Raw genomic sequence first — 24,624 nt, forward strand, 5'->3', positions numbered from 1 at the left:
ATCTACAGCTGAGGTGGGACACAATGTCTATAGAACAACAATCAGTCGTACACTGTACAAATCTGGCAAGATGAAAGCCATTTCTCAAAGATATCCATAAAAAGTCTTGTTTAATGTTTGCCACAAGCCACCTGGGAGACACACCAAACATGTGGAAGAAAGCGCTCTGATTAGATGAAACGAAAATTGATAATTTTGGCCACAATGCAAAACTTTATGTTTGGTGTCAAAGTAACTGAGCTCATCACGCTGAACACACCATCCCCACTGTCAAACATGGTGGTGGCAGCATCATGATTTGGGCATGCTTTTCTTCAGCAGGGACAGATTTGGGAAGATGGTTACAATTGATGGGAAGATTCATGGAGCCAAATACAGGTCTCTCGATGTGCAAAACTGATAGAGGGGACGAATAATATTGCACCCCACTTTTCAGTTTTTATTTCTAAAAAAATGTTTAAATATCCAATAAATTTTGTTCCACTTCACGATTGTGTTCCATTTGTTGTTGATTCTTCACAAAAAAAAAAAAAAAAGAATTTCATATCTTTATGTTTGAAGCCTAAAATGTGGCAAAAGGTTAAAAAGTTCAAAGGGGGCCAGATACTTTTGCAAGGGACTGTACCTGGGTGGATATGTCACCTGATCAGTTTTAGCTTTATTTTATGTCTAAAATAGATCTGTGCAATCATTGATAAGGTGTTTTGTTTATATTGGACATGAAACCCACTTTACTGGAGTCGTGAGAAAACTGAAACAGCCTTCACTGCATTTGATAAACTGTTAAAAGATACACGTTTGCCGTGTGAAAAACAGATGGGCAGGTTTTTTAAACTTTGCACAGGGGTTACAAATGGAAATAGAGTTTCTTTGCATGAGTGCAAAAGTAGGAAAATCACATTTAAAGAGGGCATGAAGAATCCCTATATCAAAAAACTGACTGACAAGAAGATTTCCAAGAAGATGAGGAATATTTCAGTATGATAACAAAAATCATGAGTTTCTAAAGATAAAAAGATTAAGAACCATGACCCGGCAAAGTATTTAACCTGATTTAAAACTAGGGCTGCACAATACTGTAAAAACTGACACCGGGGTCGTTGATAGGCCTGGAATTATCAGAGGACAGGCAGGAACCAGGGTCGAAAAAAACAAAACAACGTCGAAACGAGAGAGTAAGTGGCAAACCAACAACACTCAGCAGAGTGTGTGTGTAGGGAAGATGTATTTATATGGGTGTGAAGTGGTGAATTTAATATTCCTGTGATTGACTTTCTGAAGATGTACAGTGACATGATCGTGAGAGGGGGTGACGTCAGTGTGTGAAGCATTCTGGGTATCGTAGTCCAGAAATTGAAGATTGCAGGTAGAGCTGAGTGTGGGAGAGACAGGTGCACTTTCAGCACCAGGTGTGAGAGCAATTTTATCAGCTTTAGTAACTTAAGTTATTAAGCTCTCTAAACCTTTCTGTGCTGCATTTCATTAATATTGGCATATTTGACAAAACGTTACCAATTACATTACCATTACATTACAGAACATTAGACATTTTTGTTGGCAAAAGTGGACATAGTGTATATGTCAGTCCTGACGCTGTCAGTCTGCCTGAATTTGCTAAACAAAACTCCACTTCACAGCAGGCACTCACTGATCACGTGACACTACAGCATTCCCGCTCTCCGAGCTTCTGATTGTTCCCACACGATCTCCTGTGTATATATACCCCTTTGTTTGCTCTTCTCATTGTGAAGTTTTGAATCTAGTATACTAGCTCTTTTACAAAAAAAATATTTTATATTTTACCCTTTTTAGTAATACAGACTGTCTGGTTTTTGTCCTGTCTAGTTTTTTGTTTGTTTTGTTGCCAACCCATTTCTGTATTTTTTATTACTTTCTTGCCTTCCACATTTGCTGTTTTGGATTTGCTGTGTATGACGCTGGCTTACCTCACTACTCTCTCTGGTATGTTGTTTATATTTGCTGCTCTATGGTTATTGATCTTGCCTGTCCCTCATTACTCTTGTAAGCCTAATCCCTTTGTTAATAAACTTTGTGTAGAGTATCTGTGTGTGTCTGTCTTGTGTCCGTCCAGCGTGACGGTACAGTACCAGTTAAAAATTTGAAAACACCTCCTCATTATTTTTTTTCTTTATTTCTTCATTTAATTTATTTCATACATTGTAGATTAATATGAAATACATGAAAAACAATTAAGAGGCACATATGGATTTACGTAGTAAACAAAAAAAACTGCAGCACAGCGTGAAGGAAAAGCAGCAACTATTGTTCAGCACCTCCAGGAACTACTTGAAGATGCTGAGAAAACTATTCCAGGTGACTCTCCCTCATGAAGGCACTGATATTAAAATACCAAGAGTGTGCAGATCTGTCCTCAAAGATAAATGTGCTACTTAGAAGAATCTGAAGTATAAAACATGATTTCTTCGATTTTTGCTATAGTTTTATGTGATGAGTCTTATAAGTGTAAGTTTGTTTGTAACTAATTACAAAATTTATATTTATAGTATTATTTTTGAGGTTAGTAGTAGGATTCTTAAAGCCACACCCATTACATATCAAAGTAACCCTTTCAGTTATAATTCCTATGAAATTCATAATACAGACACGCCCACCTGCTATCCTGTCTGTGACTACATAAAGGGTCAAATGTAAGAAAGCTGTGTCACATTTGGTGAACTTGCTGCAAATCTACAAACAAGAAAGAGCTGCTGAATATTTTCTAATCTGCATCAGGTGAGTAATTTAATGAGTTACATTAACCCATGCAGTTTTTGCAGTATTTAGATTTATTATTTTGTTGGTATATTTCACTGCGTATTAATATATAATTAGATGTAATTACATGTTACAGTTCAACATTAAATAACCACATATGAACAACATATCAATGATGCAGCAGTAGTAATGTATCTGAATACATTCAATAGACTGTTAAGAGACTTTATATTAAACTATGTAAAAAAAAAAAAGCTTTTTTACCTGAGAGTGTCCAATTTTATATCTATTGAAGTTAACCAAGTCACCACATATGCAAGATTTACATTTCATCTCTTCAAATCATCATCAAACTGTTAAAGAGGCTGCTGAATCCAATATGTAACATAACTTTAATACGTTTTTGTTGAGGTCAAGTTTAGTATTAGTAAGATTTTAGATAAATCTGCATAATAAAAGTAACACATTTAATCTACTTAATAGCAACAACACCCAGCAAATCTATCTAATATCATGCATGTATAAACAGCACACACCTTAGTGATATTCACTTTAGTATCAGATACTACACTACTACTGCTATAAAAATGTTTTTGATAAGTTACTCACACTCAAATAATGTTTTTTTGGCCATCTACAAAAAACTTAGGTAGTGTATTTATTTCTAGAAGGATGTAACCATAACATACTTTCTCTTTGATATTTTACTGCAGAAGAATCATGAGTAAATACAACATTCAAGTCTTCACTGGTGATTATTTGGGTTCTGGCACCTCCAACAGAATCTACATCAATTTAATTGGCAAAATCGGTTCCAGTGGACACCATGAGATTAAAACTCTGACAGGCCTTTGGGCTGGATCTGTAAGTTTTCTGGTTTCTGATTCTGGCATTGTGTTTTTCCATTAAAGAAAGACTGACATGAAGTGAAAGAAAGAAAAAAGAAAGAGACGGTTCTGCAAGTGTTTCCCAAAAAGATTCACAAAGAACATCTTTGTTGACTCCTCTCCTGAAACAAATATTAATTCAACTCAAATATACAGTATTTATTCACTATTACGCCCAAAAAACATAAATTGTAAAACACAGTTTGTTAGAATTAATATCATTACACATATTCTGAAATTCAAATAGCAAAAGGACATAGTTATGCATGGTAAAATATATTTTAAAAAACTTGCTTAGATGAGGAAGAATGGCCCACACCTGATGTAAAAGAAAACAACACTTAAAAAAAAAATCTTGTTGTGAGGAATACCGGAACCAGAGTATGCAGAGACACGTTCTGATGTAAAACAGAGAGTTTATTTACAGAATTAAAAGTACAGGTAGGGTAACTATAAACAGGGCAGCTTGAACTAGGAACATACCAGTAAGGTAGTGAGGGCCAGGCAGAAGGTCAGCAACAGAGGATCTGAATAATAACAAAAGGAATAGGCAAGGAGAGAAGTCAAAGGACGGAAGGAGGTCGGTAACAGAAAGCAATAGCACAGGGCTAGGCAAGAGAGTAGTCAGAAAACGGGTCAATAACAAGAGACACAGAAAGCAAAGAAAACGAGTTGTAACAGAGCTGGTGAACCAAGTAATACTCAGCAACTACAGAGAGGAACAAGGGACCTTATATACACGAGCAACACCTGAGAGTAATCAAGTAATTATTCAATCAGTAGGATTGCGAGGCAGAGCGTGAAAGCGTCCCATGCTCATGTCCAGGGGCTGAGCATGCTGGGAGTTGGAGTCTTTGGTAGTTGCAGGGACTTGAGCAGGCAGATGTGAAACTTGTTAGAAGAGTGTAAAAATGCAAAGAAGTTGTTCTCCAAATGTCAACATTCTCAGTAAATGCAGTATTTTAAAAGAATAGAATAGAATTAATCATGGGTATTGTATGGAGTCAAAAAAGGGTCATAAAGATTTTGAGTTTGTAAAACAGAAGTCACAAATGTACTGAAACTTGTAACTGCGTTTAAACAACTACATGCACGAAAATCCAAATCCACAAATTAACTGGAATGTGCAAACTTGAAACAGAAAGTAATATTAATAATAATTCAAATGTACAAATGCGAAAAAATATTTTAATTATATATAAATATATATTTTTTAATTTGTAAATCCAATCTCTTGAATGTGTGAATCAGTACTGCTCAAATGGCTTAAGCTGGGTCAGACCAAAAATCACATTGAATTTGTGAGGTTGTAAATGTGACAGTGGGTGTTTTTCACTGTGGAGCTAAAAATCCTCTCATTCACCTTCTCTGCTGCGTGTGCGAAGCTCTAGCTGCAGTTGCGAATTTTGACCCTGTTTTGACGCCTGATTGATGAACCAATAGGAAAGCTTTATCTGGACCAATCAGATTACGGGGTTTGTTTAACCAATCAGAACAATGGGTGGGTCTCTGCAGCTCAGAGTACTGGGCATGTCGAAAGGTGGTCGTCTATTGGTCTATTGGAGCTGACGTTCCACGTGGCCGCCATTTTGGAGTCGGCCACCATGCGCCCCCCAGTGGATCAATTTACACTGAGGAAGGAGTTTAATAAACCGATAATATTCACAACTCTACCAATTTACACACGGTTTGGTTTGTTACAAACAGCAGAGATGTAGTAATGATACAGGACGCTGTCACACATTACAAATATGTGCTTTCATGCTGAAATACTTTACATTATGCTCTTTATCAAAGACAGACATATGGTATAGCATATTAATTAGTACATAAATTAATTAATTTATTAATATATATATATATATATATATATATATGTGTGTGTGTGTGTGTGTGTGTGTGTGTGCATCTATGTACATAAATATAAAATTAATTCATATTATTAGAACATAATATAAAGTATTTCAGCATGAAAGCACATATTTGTAATGTGTGACAGTGTCCTGTGTCATTACTACATCTCTGCTGTTTGTAACAAACCAAACCGTGTGTAAATCAGGTAAAAAATTGGTAGAGTTATGAATATTATTGTTTTATTAAACTCCTTCCTCTGTGTAAATTAATCCACCGGGGGCGCATGGTGGCTGACTCCAAAATGGCGGCCACACTTTCGACACGCCCACACCTTTCGACACGCCCAGTACTCTGAGCTGCAGAGACCCACCCATTGTTCTGATTGGTTAAACAAACCCCGTAATCTGATTGGTCCGGATAAAGCTTTCCTATTGGTTCATCAATCAGGCGTCAAAACAGGGTCAAAATTCGCAACTGCAGCTAGAGCTTCGCACCCGCAGCAGAGAAGATGAATGAGAGGATTTTTAGCTCCACAGTGAAAAACACCCACTGTCACATTTACAACCTCACAAATTCCATGTGATTTTTGGTCTGACCCAGCTTAAGCCATTTGAGCAGTACTGATTCACACATTCAAGAGATTGGATTTACAAATTAAAAAATATATATTTATATACAATTAAAATATTTTTTCGCATTCGTACATTTGAATTATTATTAATATTACTTTCTGTTTCAAGTTTGCACATTCCAGTTAATTTGTGGATTTGGATTTTTGTGCATGTAGTTGTTTAAACGCAGTTACAAGTTTCAGTACATTTGTGACTTCTGTTTTACAAACTCAAAATCTTTATGACCCTTTTTTGACTCCATAGTATTGCAATGCTTATTGATCTGAAACATGTAGTTTTCTCCATCAGAACTGGTGGTCTGTGGTGCTTAACCTGCTGAACTGTAGGCTGAATCCACTTGAGAATAATGTGTGGGTCAGGTTTGTCGTTAATTTGTGAGTTCATGTTATAATTAAGGTTATGTAAGGGTTTGGGAAACACTTATTAATTAATGATCAATCTTAATCATGATTTAATAAAGTACTTTAGCTTTTAAGAAATGCACCCATGCCCTATATTGTGTTGTGTGACAAAATATATACTTTAATATTTATACTTTTTTAATATTGATACTGATAGCATGAGAGAGATTTACCTTCAGTGTTGGATACTTACACTATTTCTGTATAAATGTTTGCGGACACCTTCTGTATTGAAGTATTGCCAGTAGAAAATGACTCTCTAGAGTCGAAAAACATGAACATATTGGCAGCATGCCAAATGCCAGGCACATACTTCACTTATGAAAATTAGAATAGAATTATGAGGCTCCATTTAGTACCATTTAGTAGATGAGCTGGGTAGTTCTCCTCTATATCAGGTATTTTCACTTGTCTTGGTTTATGTGTCTAAACTGCTAGAATTCCAGGGGTGATAGTGAAAAAAAATCCTGAGCCTGAACTTTTTTTCCTGTTCCAACAGGGTGAGGAAGGGTGGGGGGGGGGGGGGATTGTTGGGGAGGGACAACAGACTGTATGTGTGACGTAACATAGGCATAAATGTTGACACATTATTCAAACATTTAATAGTCTGTGTATAACCTTATTGTCAAGTGACACATTTTAGATAACGTTTTCATTTTCATATTTACATTTTCTCCACTCTTGTAAAAAAAAGTGCACTTTTATTTTTTTTTTCTACTGAGAGCTCTTCTTAAGATGGTGTCCTTGTGTAAAATAATGTAACTTTATGTTTCATAGAGATTTTTATAAACGTCAGGACATGTGGTCTTACTGTGAACTACAAATGAACAGAAGTCACATTACAGCAGTGTTTCTCAACCCTGATCCTGCATATTCTACTGCATATTAACACTGTTCTGCATATTCTACTGCATATTAACACTGTTCTGTATATTCTACTGCATATTAACACTGTTCTGTATATTCTACTGCATATTAACACTGTTCTGCATATTCTACTGCATATTAACACTGTTCTGCATATTCTACTGCATATTAACACTGTTCTGTATATTCTACTGCATATTAACACTGTTCTGCATATTCTACTGCATATTAACACTGTTCTGCATATTCTACTACATATTAACACTGTTCTGCATATTCTACTGCATATTAACACTGTTCTGCATATTCTACTGCATATTAACACTGTTCTGCATATTCTACTACATATTAACACTGTTCTGCATATTCTACTGCATATTAACACTGTTCTGTATATTCTACTGCATATTAACACTGTTCTGTATATTCTACTGCATATTAACACTGTTCTGCATATTCTACTGCATATTAACACTGTTCTGTATATTCTACTGCATATTAACACTGTTCTGCATATTCTACTGCATATTAACACTGTTCTGCATATTCTACTGCATATTAACACTGTTCTGTATATTCTTCTGCATATTAACACTGTTCTGTATATTCTTCTGCATATTAACACTGTTCTGCATATTCTACTGCATATTAACACTGTTCTGCATATTCTACTGCATATTAACACTGTTCTGTATATTCTTCTGCATATTAACACTGTTCTGTATATTCTTCTGCATATTAACACTGTTCTGCATATTCTACTGCATATTAACACTGTTCTGTATATTCTTCTGCATATTAACACTGTTCTGCAGATATTCTTATGATTTTAGCCGATCTGATTCAGGAGTTTAGGGATAAGCAGTTTATCAGAGCTGTGTGTGGATGAAACTGGTGAAACCGGAGAAACTGCTCACTTACAAGAAGCTGCAGTTCCTCATCCAACCACTAGTCAGAGCTGCAGCAGCAGCACAAGCCCCGCTGTCTTCACTCAGTCACAGCTACAGCCCAGCCACGGGCTACAGAGCTCAGCTCAGCCAGTCTGGAGCGTTGTTTTTTTTTTTACACGTTTTTTTTAAGTTCATCTGTGTAGGAAAAGGTTTTAAAAACGGATAATACAGCTCTCTACAGTTCACCTTTCAGCCAAAGCAGCTAACAGCAGCAGTTGTCACGGAGGCACTGCTCGGATTACATTATAAACAGGTCAGTTAGCGCGCTGCTAACCTCATGATGTTTATAACTACGGAGTTTAGTGGACACACCACGGCCGCAAGGTTAGACTGTTGAAGGCTACTGAAGACTATTAAAGGCTATTGGAGGTTATTGAAAGGGTTATTGGAGCAGAAATCAGTAAAGGCTGGTTAGATAAGTGATTCACCTCCTCGTCCTTTACTGCGGTGAAACTGCGACTAGCGCTGTCACAGTGATTATGTTGTTGTTTATTTAACGTCATTAAAACAGATTTTGTCAGGTATTGTCTTATAAATATTTACACAGAACTTATATCTCTCCTAAAAAGCGTTTATTTTGGTCAGTAACATTCATGTTTATTTACTAGCAGCGTAAATTACCAGTGTTTGCTTTGGTGTGGATGTAATTAGGGGAATCTGTACCAGCCAGGTTTGCCAGGCACCTGTGTGGCATTAATGTGGCATTTGGCCCCGCCCAAGATCGGTATCGGCCCATCGTGGTGAAAGACGACCGGCGATCGGAATCGGCCCCAAAAACACTGATCGGTTCAGGAGGTGTAAAAAAGGAGGTGAATTTTGGCAGTGCATCTGCGATTCTTTTGCTCTCTGCCCGTTTCTTTCGTTTAGCACAACCACTTTCATAACTCCGCTTCATTTTCACTGTGACAGCTGTCACTCTAGGTGAAAATCAAGATCAGGTGAAAATCTAGGTGAAATGAAGATCAGGTGGAAAACACAATTTTAGTTCAGTGATCAGGGTTAAGAAACTGCTTTAAACTACAAACATAAAGTACTGTACTAAATTCTGACTATCCACTACATCTGGCTTCTAGCTAATTAGCTATATTCATTTTCTCCTGTAATCCTAAACTAATAACGACAGTGAAATATGTGAAATAGTGATTAGCTGATCAGGTACAGGGCAAGTTGAACATTACATATATAGTTTATTTATTTTCTAAAACCTTGACTCCCTATCTAGCTAATTCCAAACTCAAGCTAACTCACTAACACAGCTGCAGTTTATTAATCACAGTGGGTTTAATCTGTGTGCTGATACAAGAAGTGTATTTTTAACCAGCTATCAGAAACATATCATCACAGTTTACGTGTTTAGCCTACCGTTATCTTTTTTTGAGAAAAAGCTCCGTATATCCAGATCTGTTTTTAAATCAGCTGAAGCTGCTGCGTCTGATCCCGCTGCTAAATCTCACAGCAAGGGAGGGGCTTCCCCCGCTCCTCCGCGCGCCGCAAAAACAGCAAGCTGATTGGCTGTTTCTACTGAGAGGCGGGACTTAATACCTAAACCGGCTCTATTTATTTATTTATTTATTTTATTTATATATATATATATATATATATATATATTTTTTTTTTTTTATAGAGCCACGCTACGCCGGATTTCCGGCGCGGCGCCGGAACGCTATCACCCCTGCATACATAATCATACATTAATTTATGGGCCAGACATATGAATGACATATGGGATAAAATATGTATTTCACATACATGACCATGCATCATTTTTGGTCAGATTATGCATAGGTGACTATAAACCGTATTTTTATATTTTTTCAGTTAATTATTATTGTTTTTAACTTGCCATTGCTATGCTGCTATTTACATGTTTTTTTTAACATTCAAGCAGATTGTTTAATGTTCCCAATAAAAACTTAAGGAAATATCATTAAAAACATGAAAGCATACAAAAACGAATGTTGGTCAGCGCATGCGCAGTGTCGTAAAGAAGCACATATCGATGGGTTGCATAACTCGACTAATATTATATTAATATTAAAGCTATCAAATTTATGGCATATTAATTTACAGAGTTATGCAGTAAACAAAACATATATATATATTTTTATAACTTCTTAAGCTCCAAGCCTAATTTCCACCTGAAAATACATACCCAATTTTTTAAGCTTTTTATACTATTCAGAGAATTTTAATTTTATCAATTAATATTACAAAATAACTAAAAACACTTAAAATATACAATTGAACAAGAAAAAAATATATAGGTGCTTTTCAGATTTTCTTATTGTTAATTTTAAAATGAAATATTTATATGTGTGATTATATAAGTGTTTTACAGTTCACCATGTAAAATTATAAACTGCTTTCACCGGTTAGATATTATAGTGATCTGCTCCTGGGATATTCCTTTCTTTCTCCAAAGGACTGGAAACTTTATAAGAACAAAAACTACTAATTTTATAACTTATTTTGCAGTAAATAGTGTGTTTCTGTATTCTTTATATCTGCCCAGTAACAGTGTGGGGTTACAGACCCCGCCCCCGCTCTGCCTCCGCCTTCACGTCTTTCTTCAGAGAAGACTAGATTCTGCGTGCATTATGTAATGTGCATTAACGAGCTGTAAACCCAGGCAAACCTTTAAATAAAGCGTTAATTCATTATTATTAGCACTACTTTGAGGATTACTGTAGAATGGACTGATGGATTTACTTATTTGGAGCGATTTTGAAGCAGCAGGGAAAGGTAAGCGCTGATGGGGCATATTGTGTGTGTATATATTGAGCCTATAATTAAGTTATTCATAAACACAGCCAGATATTAATTATGATATTTTTCTGGCCCGCGGGTGGGCCAGGGCGCGTTAAGGCGATAAAGTAGAAGCGTCAGTGTTGCCTATGTTGTAGAAAAGAAAATGAAAGGTGGGTCAACACCCACCTCTCGTCCGGGGTACAACTCCCCTACGTGTTCGTTTGATAGAGAGAGTCGTAGACAGGTGGAGTGAAGTTGAAAGCAAACCAAGTATTTATTACAAAGTACTGAATATTCAGGAGAACCCACACATGAAAGACTGTCTAACAGCCGTCCCAGTATAAGTTCTGACCCCCCTCTGATCTGACTCCATGTTTATACCCCAAATGACGTGAAACCTGCTGATGAGGCGTTGCTAAAATCATCTCATGTTAGTATGCATATTTTCACGTGTTAATGTTCAAGTTTCACAGGTCTGACCGGACCACTAGTGTTTGGCCTTGATTGTGTCCAGCCGGACAGTGTGGTATTGTTTTAAGAATTGACTGGGTCCAGTCAGACAGTGTGATATTGTTCCAGTAATTAGACAGTGCCGCCCTCCCTATGTCTTAGACAGTGCCGCACTCCCTATGTCCTTCTCCCGCTTTGGTAGGTGAAGAACTTTGCACGCACAGAGAGAGAAAGGCCGCACTGTTCGTCCCGAAGCCTCCTTTGTATCAATTTAGTTCATGCAGAGTGCACTAGCTAATGATTGATGGCCGTTAGTCAAAGACATGCAGTGAACGAAATGCTTCAAGCATGAGCTACACAAGTCACACAATGAATTTCATATGTTATATGGTAATGTGTTAGTAGCGCGTGGTTAGTCCGCCATATAATAGGTCCTATGTGTTAGTAAACGCCTTATGTATCATGTGGGTTAATTTGTCGTAATAAGGTCTGTGTTAGTCACATGCCTGATCAAACAATGTTTTACTATATATGTAAAGAATATATTGTGATTATTGGTTAGTCTTCTATATAAATGCGTGTAAAATACACTGTGAGTAATAAAAATGATGAAATATAATGTGAGTATTGGTTAATGCATATAAAATACAAGGTTTCACACAATGATTATGTAATTATAGATACTAAGATAAGTAATCATGATTGTAAGATATTTGTCAATACACCCAAGGTAGAATAAGTTTCTTCATAAGTTTCTCCACAATCCCCCCTTTTGACGTATCAACCAGATACGTCAACACATCGTAATTCCTCCAATCATGTATTTACATATGTTCAACACTTGATAAACATGTGAGTGAACATTTTACTAAGAAGGTGGGAGCGAAAACCTGTCCGGCAGCCTTCCAACCAATTTTGACAGGAAAAATTCTCCCACTGCCCCTCTGCCCCAGGCGGCTTAATAATTTGAACCCTATCAAAGGAGGAAGTGACATAATTGCCCTAAAGTCATCCCCAAGACTGGTTGGTTTACAGCAGTTCCTCCTGCTCTTCCTCACACTCCAGTATAGGTAAAATACATGGTGGTTTACAGTCTTTATTATCATTATACCCATTAGAGTAATGGTTATTATTACCTGGAGCCATATTGGAATAACTGGAGGGAGTGCTGGTTCGTTATGGTGTCCGTACTTTGCCCTGTCCCACCCCCTTTTTCCGTACCAAGCCATTTTTACACAATAAATGTGTTTTCCCTCTAAGGTTCCCACTATTTAGTAAACTGTTATGTATAGCCCTATATGTGTAAGTGTTAAGGTTACAGAGTGTATTTTTTTTTACAATTCCGTTTTTTAAGAGTCCAGGGCAACCTGTAAAGAAAAAAAAAAATGTCCAAGGCAACCTGTAAAGGAAAAAATAATGTGTTCCCCCCTAATTTAGCAAATCACAGTCTATTATTTTATATGTGTAAATGTTAAAGTTACAATGTGTGTTTTTCTATTCTTCTTTCTTCTTGCTTCGGGGTTCTGAAGGTAGACTACCTCAGCCCCACGTACGAAGAGCTTTATTCTGGCTCTTGGTGTCTGCAATATCAGTGAATGAAAAGTATGAGGTGGTGTGTGATAAGACTATGTGTGTTCTTTAATGAGATGTGTTTAAGAGTCTCTGTATGTAGTGTACTTTGACGCAATGGAAACGTTGCTGAATGAGTTACTCCCTCACTTCCTCTCCTCGGTCACAGCCAGGCTGTGTGCTGCTGCTGCTGCGCTCTGAGAAACTCTTTTCTCTGCTGTGGCCAGGCCAGGCCCGTGCTGCGGGGTTCTGCTGCCCCTCCTTCCGGCTGCGGGCCTGCTGCTGCTGCTGCTGCAGGGTCAGACTTTTCAGCTGCTGCTGTCTCGTCTCCTCCTGCTTTCAGTTAGCGATCTCTGGGCTGTGTGGCTGCACACTGGCTCCAGTTGCACGGCTGTCGAACCCTCGCCTTTCAGTTGATCTGCGTACGTTGTTCTCTCAGTCACCTGGAAAGGCTCAATTCACCCATTCTCGTACCCCTTTCGTGCGTAATTGCGGAGGAGCCCTCACTCTGTGTCCAGACTGGTCCACCTTTGCACCATGTTCTCCTTCTCCCCCTGTGTAAACAGATCTGAAACGAGACTTTTATATTCATTATAATCATGTTTAAGGTTCTCTATACATTTATCACACTTAACTTGAGCTCTAATTTCCCCTTGGAAGTTAATTATGTCATATTTAAATTTTGTCTGTGCACAGATATTAGCCCAATTTTTGTTATCTTACCTTCTTCAGTTGTCCTGATTTTCAGTTATACTCAATCATGATCTTTACTGTCAAATGTGCTTTAAATCCCTAACATTTAGTAATTTTCAAATTTAAAATACTACATTTAATTATCATCACCATTAATTACTTGCTTTTAGCTTCCTTTAGCTCACACTCCTTTCCCTTTTCTTGTAACTGCTTCCCTGTGGCTCTCTTATATCCAAATTAGCTCTTACAAACCAATGTTCACCACCCAGTTTACCACTAGACACACACTATTTCTCATGCATGCGCACACGTACAAACTCAAACACTTCCACTCTCACAAACACTAACCAAGCTAAAGATCACACACCTCAACTCTGCAGCATCATTGTACAAACCATATTTTACTGCTTCACAGCACAAAACTGCTGCTTTAAACGCACCTGCTGTTAAACCTCCCACTCAATGCTTCCTGCATATCTTCTTATATTGTATTGATAATACTACATAGATAGTAAATAGGGAACAAACATTTGGAAATACATCTAATTCATGTTTTTTATATAGATCGTAATGATCAGCTGCTCTATTTTCCCCTCCATATCCACACTGATTGATAGAATATCAGGGCCCAAAGTTTTAAACTCTGCACAAACTACATATAATGTGGCTTCTATGTCAGGAATGGTTCCATATTGATGTACTGGGCTTTCTTGGGTTACTTTTGCTTGGACTTTAGAATCACCGCTTGTGGCTATATTATTTTACTTGCCACTTTAATTTTCTGCGGTGTGCTATTTTACTAAGAAATTATATTTCTGACTTTTTTCAGTTCTCAAGATTTTATAAAGACTTAATTTCTAGATTTAGTTGATTTTATTTAGTGCTTTAAGAATTGGGATAAGTGGAACGTGATTATTTTTCTCTGTATCAATCGTTCCATTACAGACAATAATATTAGCAATATTAATAAACACAAATGTTATGCATTGCTTTGTCCACGTTATTATAGCAAGTAAATCCGAACAATGCTTTACATTTACTGATAAATATTACCAAACAGAATCTGTATATATGTATTTATGCATATACAATGCCAGCAGACTGCTTTTCACAATTATCAACTATACATCTATTTCCTTAAACAATTTATCAAATCTCACTCATTGTTTCTCTTGCTCAAAAAGTGGCTTACATGTTGAATAGTGAAAGTTTAATTTTGTGAATTCTAAAGTGTCTACATTTCATATTTTAAAATTAGGATTGAGTGTGTCTTGAAAGCTAAGACTTTTCCAATATTGCTGAAAGTAATTGCTCATCTGCATAGTGGTTGTTTTTAAAACCAAAAGTTAAAAAAGATAAACAAGCTAAAAGTGTAAAAATGCTCTATATATGTAAAATAATGATTGGTCAAAAAATGGTGGTAATAGTGGTGAGAGATAAAAAAAGTAATAGGTTTTTAAAAAAGATAAAAAAGTATAAAATAATTATTGGGCAAATAATGGTGGTAATAATGATTATCTATTTTCATCTCCCCCTTTTTCTGAAACAGAATTTCTGTTTCAGAGAACTTAACGCAAAATTGCTTCACCCTCTGACTGTCCATTGGGCTGGTCTACCCTGCTCAGGCCTCCACTGACACACACCCCATCACTTCATTCATCCACTCACTCTCGCCTGAGCTGCGCTTCCCCTCCTCTAACTCTTCAGAGATATTTTCTCCGTGGTCTGTTGATTTGCATGTGGTGGTCAGATCAAGACTGTGCCTGCCTTAGGTTGTCCCGTTGTAGTACGTTGGGATCTTACCCGTCTTTGGCTAACCAGCCTAGCCCACTGAACCACACACAGCGTAGCAGCACAGTTTTATCAACATTCAGTGCTGTAGTGTTCCTGCAGGGTACAGTTAGGGAGCGCAAACCCAGGTATGTCATACTGTCATAAATTCACATGGTGATGTTGAACGTGAAAGCCTGTGCAAGGCACCAAGTACCCATGGTTTATTATAGATTATTACTGTATACAGTGAGTCCAAGAAGTATTTGCTCCCTTGCTGATTTTCTTTGTTTGCCCACTAATAAAGACACTATCCTTCTGCACTTTTAATGGTAGATATATTCTAACATGGAGAGACAGAATATCAAGACAAAAATCCAGAATATAATTTTAAAGAATATATTTTAATTAATTTGTATTTCAATGAGGAAAATAAGTATTTGATCCCTCTTGCCAAACACACTCAATACTTAGTGGCAAAGCCTTTGTTTGCAAGCACAGCGGTGAGACGTTTGTTGTAGTTAACCACAAGTTTAGCACACACACCAGGGGGAATTTCGGCCCACTCTTCTTTGCAGATCCTCTCTAAATCATGAAGGTTGGTGGGCTGTCGCTTGGCAACTCTGACCTTCAGCTCCCTCCATAGATTTTCGATCGGATTGAGGTCTGGCGACTGGCTGGGCCACTCCATGACCTTAATGTGATTTTTCTTGAGCCAATCCTTTGCTGTATGTTTAGGGTCGTTATCATGTTGGAAGACCCAACCACGGCCCATTTTCAGATCCCTGGCAGAGGGGAGGAGGTTGTCCCTCAGGATTGTGCGGTACATGGCTCCATCCATCTTCCCAGTGATGCGGTGAAGTAGCCCTGTACCCTTGGCAGAGAAACACCCCCAAAACATTATGCTTCCACCTCCATGCTTGACGGTGGGCACAGTGTTCTTGGGGTCATAGGCAGCATTTTTCTTCCTCCACACATGGCGGGTGGAGTTGAGGCCAAAAAGTTCAATTTTGGTCTCGTCTGACCACAAAACCTTCTCCCAATAACTTGTTTCATCTTTCAAATGATCATTGGCATACTTGAGGCGCGCCTCCACATGTGCTCTCTTCAGCAGGGGTACCTTTCGGGCACTGCAGGATGTGAATCCATTGTTGCGCAAAGTGTTGCCAATTGTTTCCTTGCAAACTGTGGTCCCAGCTGCCTTCAGGTCATTTGCTAACTCCTGCCGAGTGGTTGCAGGACGATTTCTGACCGTTCTCAGCATCATTGCCACCCCACGAGGCGAAATCTTCTTTGGAGCACCGGGCCGAGGTCTGTTGATTGTCATGTTATACTCTTTAAACTTTCTGATAATTGCACCAATAGTTGTTACTTTCACATCCAACACCTTACTAATCTTTTTGTAGCCCATTCCAGCTTTGTGAAGGTCAACAATTCTGACTCTGAGGTCCTGTGACAGCTCTTTGGTTTTACCCATGTTGGAGACTTGAAATCTGTGTGATCTGTCTGATTCTGTGGACAGGTGTTTTTCACACAAGTGATTAGTGAGAACAGGTGGCTTCAGGTCAGGTAACAAGTTGATTGGGAGTGTCTAACTGGTCTGTAAAAGCCAGAACTGCTAATGAATACTAAGGGATCAAATACTTATTTCACTCCATGAAATACAAATCAATTAATATATATTCCTTAGATTTATTTTCTGGATTTTCTTTTTAATATTCTGTCTCTCCATGTAAGAATACATCTACCATTAAAAGTATAGAATGATCATGTCTTTATTAGTGGGCCAATGAAGAAAATCAACAAGGGATCAAATACTTCTTGGACTCACTGTACATATTTTATTTATTACCATCATTATCACCTTTTCTCTCCCACTTAATTTAGCTTAAATCATTTGCCTTGATGACACTGCTCTGGAATAGACCCAAAACTCCCTCACTGATAGAAAACAGTGCATGTCAATGAATAATTATTCAGATTTTGCATCTGTACCTTAAAGGTGTACCACAAGGTTAAGTTTTGGTCCAGTTTTATTTAATATATACATAAATTATATTGCTGGCTCTGCTTCTCAGACTGCAAACTTTATCATTATGCAGATGAAACAATTTTATATTGCTTAGCTGATTTTGTTCATGCTGCAGACAGAAAATTTCCGAATGCATTTGCTTTATAGGTGGCATTGTATAAGCATGGCAACTAAATTTATGCTGTTTTCCAGATGTCTTTCTAGTCTAATTTAATACTATAAAGAAAGAAAGTAAAGCAAGTTCTTCATTGCAGAAAGTAAAGCATATTGAAAGCAAAATAGAAAGCTCATTTTTTAAAATAAATTTGATCATGTCCCCTTTCAGAAATAGATGCAACACTGAGTTTCCTTTTCAAATAAATAAGGTCTTTCCTCATTGGTTTCTGAAATCAACTATCCCTCTTAAGAGGGTCAAAATATCAGCACAGACTGAGATACATGAGAACGAAATGAGATATTACATCTATCTTATATAAGTCTCATTCAGCTAGGACTGAACTGAGATCAGTCTGAATAAGAAACGAACAGTAAGATAATTGACTAAATCACCTGATAGAAAAAGCTGTGTTTGGAATGGCTCACTCATTAACTCATTCACTATTCACTATGTAGCATTTTCTATTTATTGAACTGGTTATTTAAAAATCAAATAACAAACCATGTTTATTTGTCCTGCTCTGAGGACCTCTTACACAGCAGTACTGTATGGCATAGTATATTTTGGAATTTCTAGCATACATCTTCTGTACAATATTATTATAATATAATGTAATTAATAGTGAACTATATGGGGAAAAATGTACTGCTCAGTTTTTACAAAGCACTGCAAAAATGGCCAATCCAAATTGCTTAGTATTTCTGCAATAGGAAACGATTCTGAAACAGCCACACACCTTCATTATTTTCATTATTAGATTTGTTCATAGAATATAGAGTTAGACATATGTCCCTGTTAGGTTAGGGCCCCCAAGATATAGTCCAATACTCAAAATTAAGCTAATTATTTTCCTCAATTCTGACTCCCCCTTTTCTTTTTTTTATTTTTCTTTTTTGCTAACCAACCCCATAATCCCTTTATTAGATTCTCTAAATTCTCCAATTATCTATCCAGTCACCCACCATTATTCAACAACTCAATTATTAATATTAACACTTCCCCAACCTCGCTTACATGAAAGTATACTGTCCTCATGATTGGGTATTCACATTTTCACATTTTCATTTTAGTCTTATAACGTATGCATTTATTATATTATATTATAGTTCTATGTCACATCAGTTACTTTTGTAATCGATGTCATCGCACTGTACTCTGTTAAAAATTTAATTATTTATGACAATTAGTAATATCTACTGCACTGCTCCGTTTACAGATAGATCCTTACCTAGTATAGTTAGGTTTTTATAGCCTTATATATCTTCTTCTATATATATATATATATCTATCTACCCGTACAAAAGCCTTTTCCCCCTGTTCACCTCTGTCCCCCATTTTCACTGTGAATTACTCTATTTCCCTACTGAACTGATGTTCTATTTTCTATGATATCTCACAAGTGTTAATTCACAAATAAAACCAACCTCTCAGTCTAAAACCAATAGGCTGGACCAACTCCACCTACTTCATCTAGGACTCCTCCCCTGCAGTGGGACTCATCCATTCCTATTTTGTTGTCACTCACGACTTCGTACACTCAACCAATCACACCGCTCACAGGAGCCCCGCTCACACACAGTTTCACACACACTCCAACACATACGCACACACTTCTGTTTCACGCACTCTGTCTTAGTACTGCATAGTAGATACAGCGCCTACTAATTTTACCAAATGTCTAGAGCAGGAACAGCGTCTGCTTCTATTCTGTTTGTTTATTATTATTTTTATTTTTATATTTTTTATTTTTTATGTTATTTTATTTTATTTGTTTTTTATTTGTTTTTGTTATTTTCTGAACCTGTTCACGAGCGGATCAATCTCGAGGTGGGCTTACACCTAGCCTTTATCCGAACTTCTCGTCAGAAGCCGGGGGGACACGCCAGCTTCCAATCCTTAAAAACGAAACCCTGTAATAGGGCCAGGAGACCCCCGTCTCAACTGTACTGTAAATAAACACGAAACCCTGTAATAGGGCCAGGAGACCCCCGTCTCAACTGTACTATAAATAAACACGAAACCCTGTAATAGGGCCAGGAGACCCCCGTCTCAACTGTACTATAAATAAACACGAAACCCTGTAATAGGGCCAGGAGACCCCCGTCTCAACTGTACTGTATTTTAAATAAATACTCTGGCACGCTTCGTGCCCCACTCCGGACAGCAGCCAGACCGCCGCTCCACCCAAATTTGAAATAGCCAATATGCAGAATTTGATTAAACCGGCTCTGCTTACCTGTTTGTGAAGTTCGGCCGTGGGTGGATCAGTGTCGGATGCTGCCCTTCGTCCGACTCGTCGGAGGTCACCAAATTGTTGTAGAAAAGAAAATGAAAGGTGGGTCAACACCCACCTCTCATCCGGGGTACAACTCCCCTACGTGTTCGTTTGATAGAGAGAGTCAGACAGGTGGAGTGAAGTTGAAAGCAAACCAAGTATTTATTACAAAGTACTGAATATTCAGGAGAACCAACACATGAAAGACTGTCTAACAGCCGTCCCAGTATAAGTTCTGACCCCCCTCTGATCTGACTCCATGTTTATACCCCAAATGACGTGAAACCTGCTGATGAGGCGTTACTAAAATCATCTCATGTTAGTATGCATATTTTCACGTGTTAGTGTTCAAGTTTCACAGGTCTGACCGGACCACTAGTGTTTGGCCTTGATTGTGTCCAGCCGGACAGTGTGGTATTGTTTTAAGAATTGACTGGGTCCAGTCAGACAGTGTGATATTGTTCTAGTAATTAGACAGTGCCGCACTCCCTATGTGCGCGCGTCCTCCCGCTTTGGTAGGTGAAGTACTTTGCACGCACAGAGAGAGAAAGGCCGCACTGTTCGTCCCGAAGTCTCCTTTGTATCAATTTAGTTCATGCAGAGTGCACTAGCTGATGATTGATGGCCGTTAGTCAGAGACATGCAGTGAACGAAATGCTTCAAGCATGAGCTACACAAGTCACACAATGAATTTCATATGTTATATGGTAATGTGTTAGTAGCGCGTGGTTAGTCCGCCATATAATAGGTCCTATGTGTTAGTAAACGCCTTATGTATCATGTGGGTTAATTTGTCGTAATAAGGTCTGTGTTAGTCACATGCCTGATCAAACAATGTTTTACTATATATGTAAAGAATATATTGTGATTATTGGTTAATCTTCTATATAAATGCGTGTAAAATACACTGTGAGTAATAAAAATGATGAAATATAATGTGAGTATTGGTTAATGCATATAAAATACAAGGTTTCACACAATGATTATGTAATTATAGATACTAAGATAAGTAATCGTGATTGTAAGATATTTGTCAATACATCCAAGGTAGAATAAGTTTCTTCATAAGTTTCTCCACACCTACTAACAACGCTCTCTTAGCTCAGCTTGAAACTCACACGGAGCTAAAAGTGGGTAATCCAGAAATTAAAAATCCATCCCAGGGATTAGGTTGAACAAGCTAGAGCCAGCCAGGCAATGGGAGCGAAATCCTGAGATGGATTTTTACTTTTTGAACCTAGATCACCCCCCTCTACACCTAAACTCATAAAATTAAAAGCTCACACGCGCTCTTCAAACAAACTTACAACACTGAATCATAGCCTAGACCTAGCAAGCTAACCTCGGCATGTATTGGCCTGTACCACAGCAAACATTACAAATTCATCATCACTAGGATCAACATATAACTGTAGGAAACGTTCAGTTTACCTCAATTTGCTGTTTCTGATTAGATGGTGAATTTCTGAAATCTCGTGGTGTTGAGCTGCTGCATCCGAAAAGAGGTAGTTCTTTACATCCAAACATTCCGAAGCTCCTCGCTGCAGCTGGAGACGCATAACCAACTTTCTCACTGGCGCACTTCTGGAGTTTAGCGTGTCACTACCCGATCTGTGCCCCCGGCCCGATTTGTGCCGTGCATACGCACTGCAAACTGAGTGAGATGAGCAGGGGAACAGATCGGGTAGGTAATGCCAAGGTGTACTTCCGCCCACACTGTTGCAAACAGTTTGTACACCTTGGTGTCAGAATTAAGGCTTTTAAGTTTTACAGAGTTGTAAATAGTACATTTTCATTAAATTCAGCATTCACGCCATCATGCAACAAAGGAACGGGCAAGGAAAGTGAGTGAGTGTGTGTGTGTTGAGAGGGATGGGGGTTCGCTCTCATGCTTTCTCTGAGAGTAAAATAAAATGATTAATTAATAATTATTATTAATTATAAATTATATGTCTGGTTGATGTTTGTATTTTGTTTGTAATTTATCTCCCACTCTATATAGATTACATAAAGGAAAACTAATAAAATGCGAAGGAGTTTAGACTTGGTATATGAAAAAATAAATAAATAAAAACACCGCAGGCTTATACATTTTAACATATTATTTTCCAAATATAATTAGTTTAAACACCTATCAGTCTATCTAGAATTCAGAAAACGGAAGTTAAGCTTGATCAGCGATCTCACAGCGCCGAAAACTGTTGACAGCCGTGGCTGCCCGATCTGTGCAACCCTGCCCATTTTGCAGTGCGCATGCGCGGCACAAATCAGGCAGGGGGCACAGATCGGGTAGTGACATAGCGTGACGTGCAGGTCATGCGTTAAATACAGACCAATAGAGGGTCTGAATGCTATATGTTTATACTTGTTATCCAACCACAAGCTTTCCGGATGGCGCGATTTATCTGTGTGTTTTTTTATGTTGCCGGAATGAAATTAGGCTATTTTATCCGTGCGCCGTATTTATTTATTTATTATTTTTTTTAATTCAGGCAGTGTTTTTTCCCAGCATTTTTTTACTCAGTAACGAGGGAGTTTTCTAATGTAACGAAGTAGATTACTTGTGTCAAAATGTAGTTGAGTAAAAGTAAAATTACCTATTTTAAAAACTCCTCTAAAAATTACAAATTACTCATAAAATCTACTTAATTACAGTAACGTGAGTAAATGTAATTCGTTACTTTCCACCTCTGTATATATGACATAAATGTCAAAATAAGTATTTTACATATATAACAATACATAATTTATGGGTCAGTCATATATGTGACACGTATAACAAAATATGGATTTCCCATACATAACCATACATCATTTATGGGTCAGACATATATATGACATAAAGGTCAAAATATGTATTTTACATACATAACCAAACATAATTTATGGGACAGAAATATAGGTCAAAATATGTCATTTACACACATAACCATACATAATTTATGGGTCAGTCATATATGTGACATATAGAACAAAATATGTATTTCACGTACATAACCAAACATAATTTATGGGTCAGATATATATGTGACATATATGACAACATATGTATTTCACATACATAACCATACATAATTTATGGACAAGGCATATATGCCCGTATATGAAATTGTTCCAATTTTTAATAGGTTTCATATATGTTGGACATATATTGTTCATATATGTTTTTCTTTCTATGATCATATATATTATATATGCCAAACTCATATATGTGCATATATCACATTTCCGCATAGGCAAGGTCACGGAGGAGGGCACCTTAGACAGTTCCCCAATAAACTGGTTCTGGCTGGTCTTGATCAAACGTTGTCTCTCAATTCATTTCTCTTACACATACAGTTTGGCTAACAACCGTCCGGTCTTAACGATCAGGCGCTAACGGCCAGATTTTGCAAGGTAATGACAGTTAAAATAGAGAAGTCAGTGGGGCAAGCTTTATGTGAAGTCAAGTTGCCTACCATAGCATCACACCTCAATTCATAATGCATTTGATTATACTTCATTTACTTTATAAGTATTGAGCTTATAGTAATGGAATTGATTATACTTCCTTAACTTGATTAGTATTAATTATAGTAAAGTATTGATCATAGTAAAAGTTTAAAGCATATTTCAAACATTCCATACTTCATTAGGAGCAACTGCCCGCAAGTCGTCATTAACAGATGAGCATACCAAAATGTCTGCAAGAAAAGATCTTGATCTCCCATTCTGTAAAAGGGGTACATCATTAGAAATGTCTTTTAACAGTACAATGCATCTCTCTACAAGCTGGTTTTAGATGTTCTGACCAGCTATACACCTGTTACCAGATACAGACCAGTTACAAGCTGGTTTTAGATGTTCTGACCAGCTATACACCAGTTACCAGATACAGACCAGTTACAAGCTGGTTTTAGATGTTCTGACCAGCTTTACACCAGTTACCAGATACAGACCAGTTACAAGCTGGTTTTAGATGTTCTGACCAGCTTTACACCAGTTACCAGATACAGACCAGTTACAAGCTGGTTTTAGATATCTGACCAGCTATGAACCAGTTACCAGGTACAGACCAGCTACAAGCTGGTTTTAGATGTTCTGACCAGCTTTACACCAGTTACCAGATACAGACCAGTTACAAGCTGGTTTTAGATATCTGACCAGCTATACACCAGTTACCAGTTACAAACCAGCTACCATGTTCCAATACACAGCTTAAGCTGGTATGAGCTGTTTTTCCAGTAGGGTAGGCTGCCTGACTGGTGAGTTTTTGTGTGTACTTAATGTTTTGGCTGCTCTGGCGTACTGTCGTCATACAAATGAGTGATATTTGTTGAACGGCTGTACTTGTAGGAAAATGAAGCATTGATTGTTGGGTCTATTGTATATTTTTGTGGTTTGTATTTGTGGGCTGTTTATGTGGTATTAAGTTCATTTTTGTGTGTATTAAGTTCATATAACTCAGTCAAGGCAGAGAATATGTATTGTAATGTATATCTATATGTCACCTGATGAGCGGCCGGGGGGGTGGTGCAGAAAGGGTACCCACTATATTCACTGCACACCACTGTGTAAAGCACACTACTGACTAACATTTTGATTTAATCTGATTGAAGTTACG

At 37.6% G+C, this 24,624-nt stretch overlaps 3 protein-coding genes across 4 annotated transcripts in view; 1 reads left to right on the top strand and 2 right to left on the bottom strand.

Annotated features, from left to right (window-relative positions):
- LOC111189189 (tripartite motif-containing protein 16-like) overlaps positions 1–24,624 on the bottom strand; it is a 141,308-nt gene that overhangs the window by 68,205 nt on the left and 48,479 nt on the right. The window lies entirely within an intron of this gene.
- Positions 1–24,624, bottom strand: part of LOC125782604 (tripartite motif-containing protein 16-like) — a 132,413-nt gene that overhangs the window by 47,478 nt on the left and 60,311 nt on the right. The gene's annotated exons all lie outside the window — the stretch shown is intronic.
- The window catches only part of LOC111190048 (polyunsaturated fatty acid lipoxygenase ALOX15B-like), a 153,587-nt gene continuing 131,683 nt past the window's right edge, over positions 2,721–24,624 (top strand). The window contains exon 1 of the mRNA XM_049467046.1: positions 2,721–2,754. The gene's annotated coding sequence lies outside the window, so the exon portion shown is untranslated. The remainder of the gene's footprint in view (positions 2,755–24,624) is intronic.

Source organism: Astyanax mexicanus, chromosome 1, assembly GCF_023375975.1.
Source record: "Astyanax mexicanus isolate ESR-SI-001 chromosome 1, AstMex3_surface, whole genome shotgun sequence".
NCBI classification, from domain to species: domain Eukaryota; kingdom Metazoa; phylum Chordata; class Actinopteri; order Characiformes; family Acestrorhamphidae; genus Astyanax; species Astyanax mexicanus.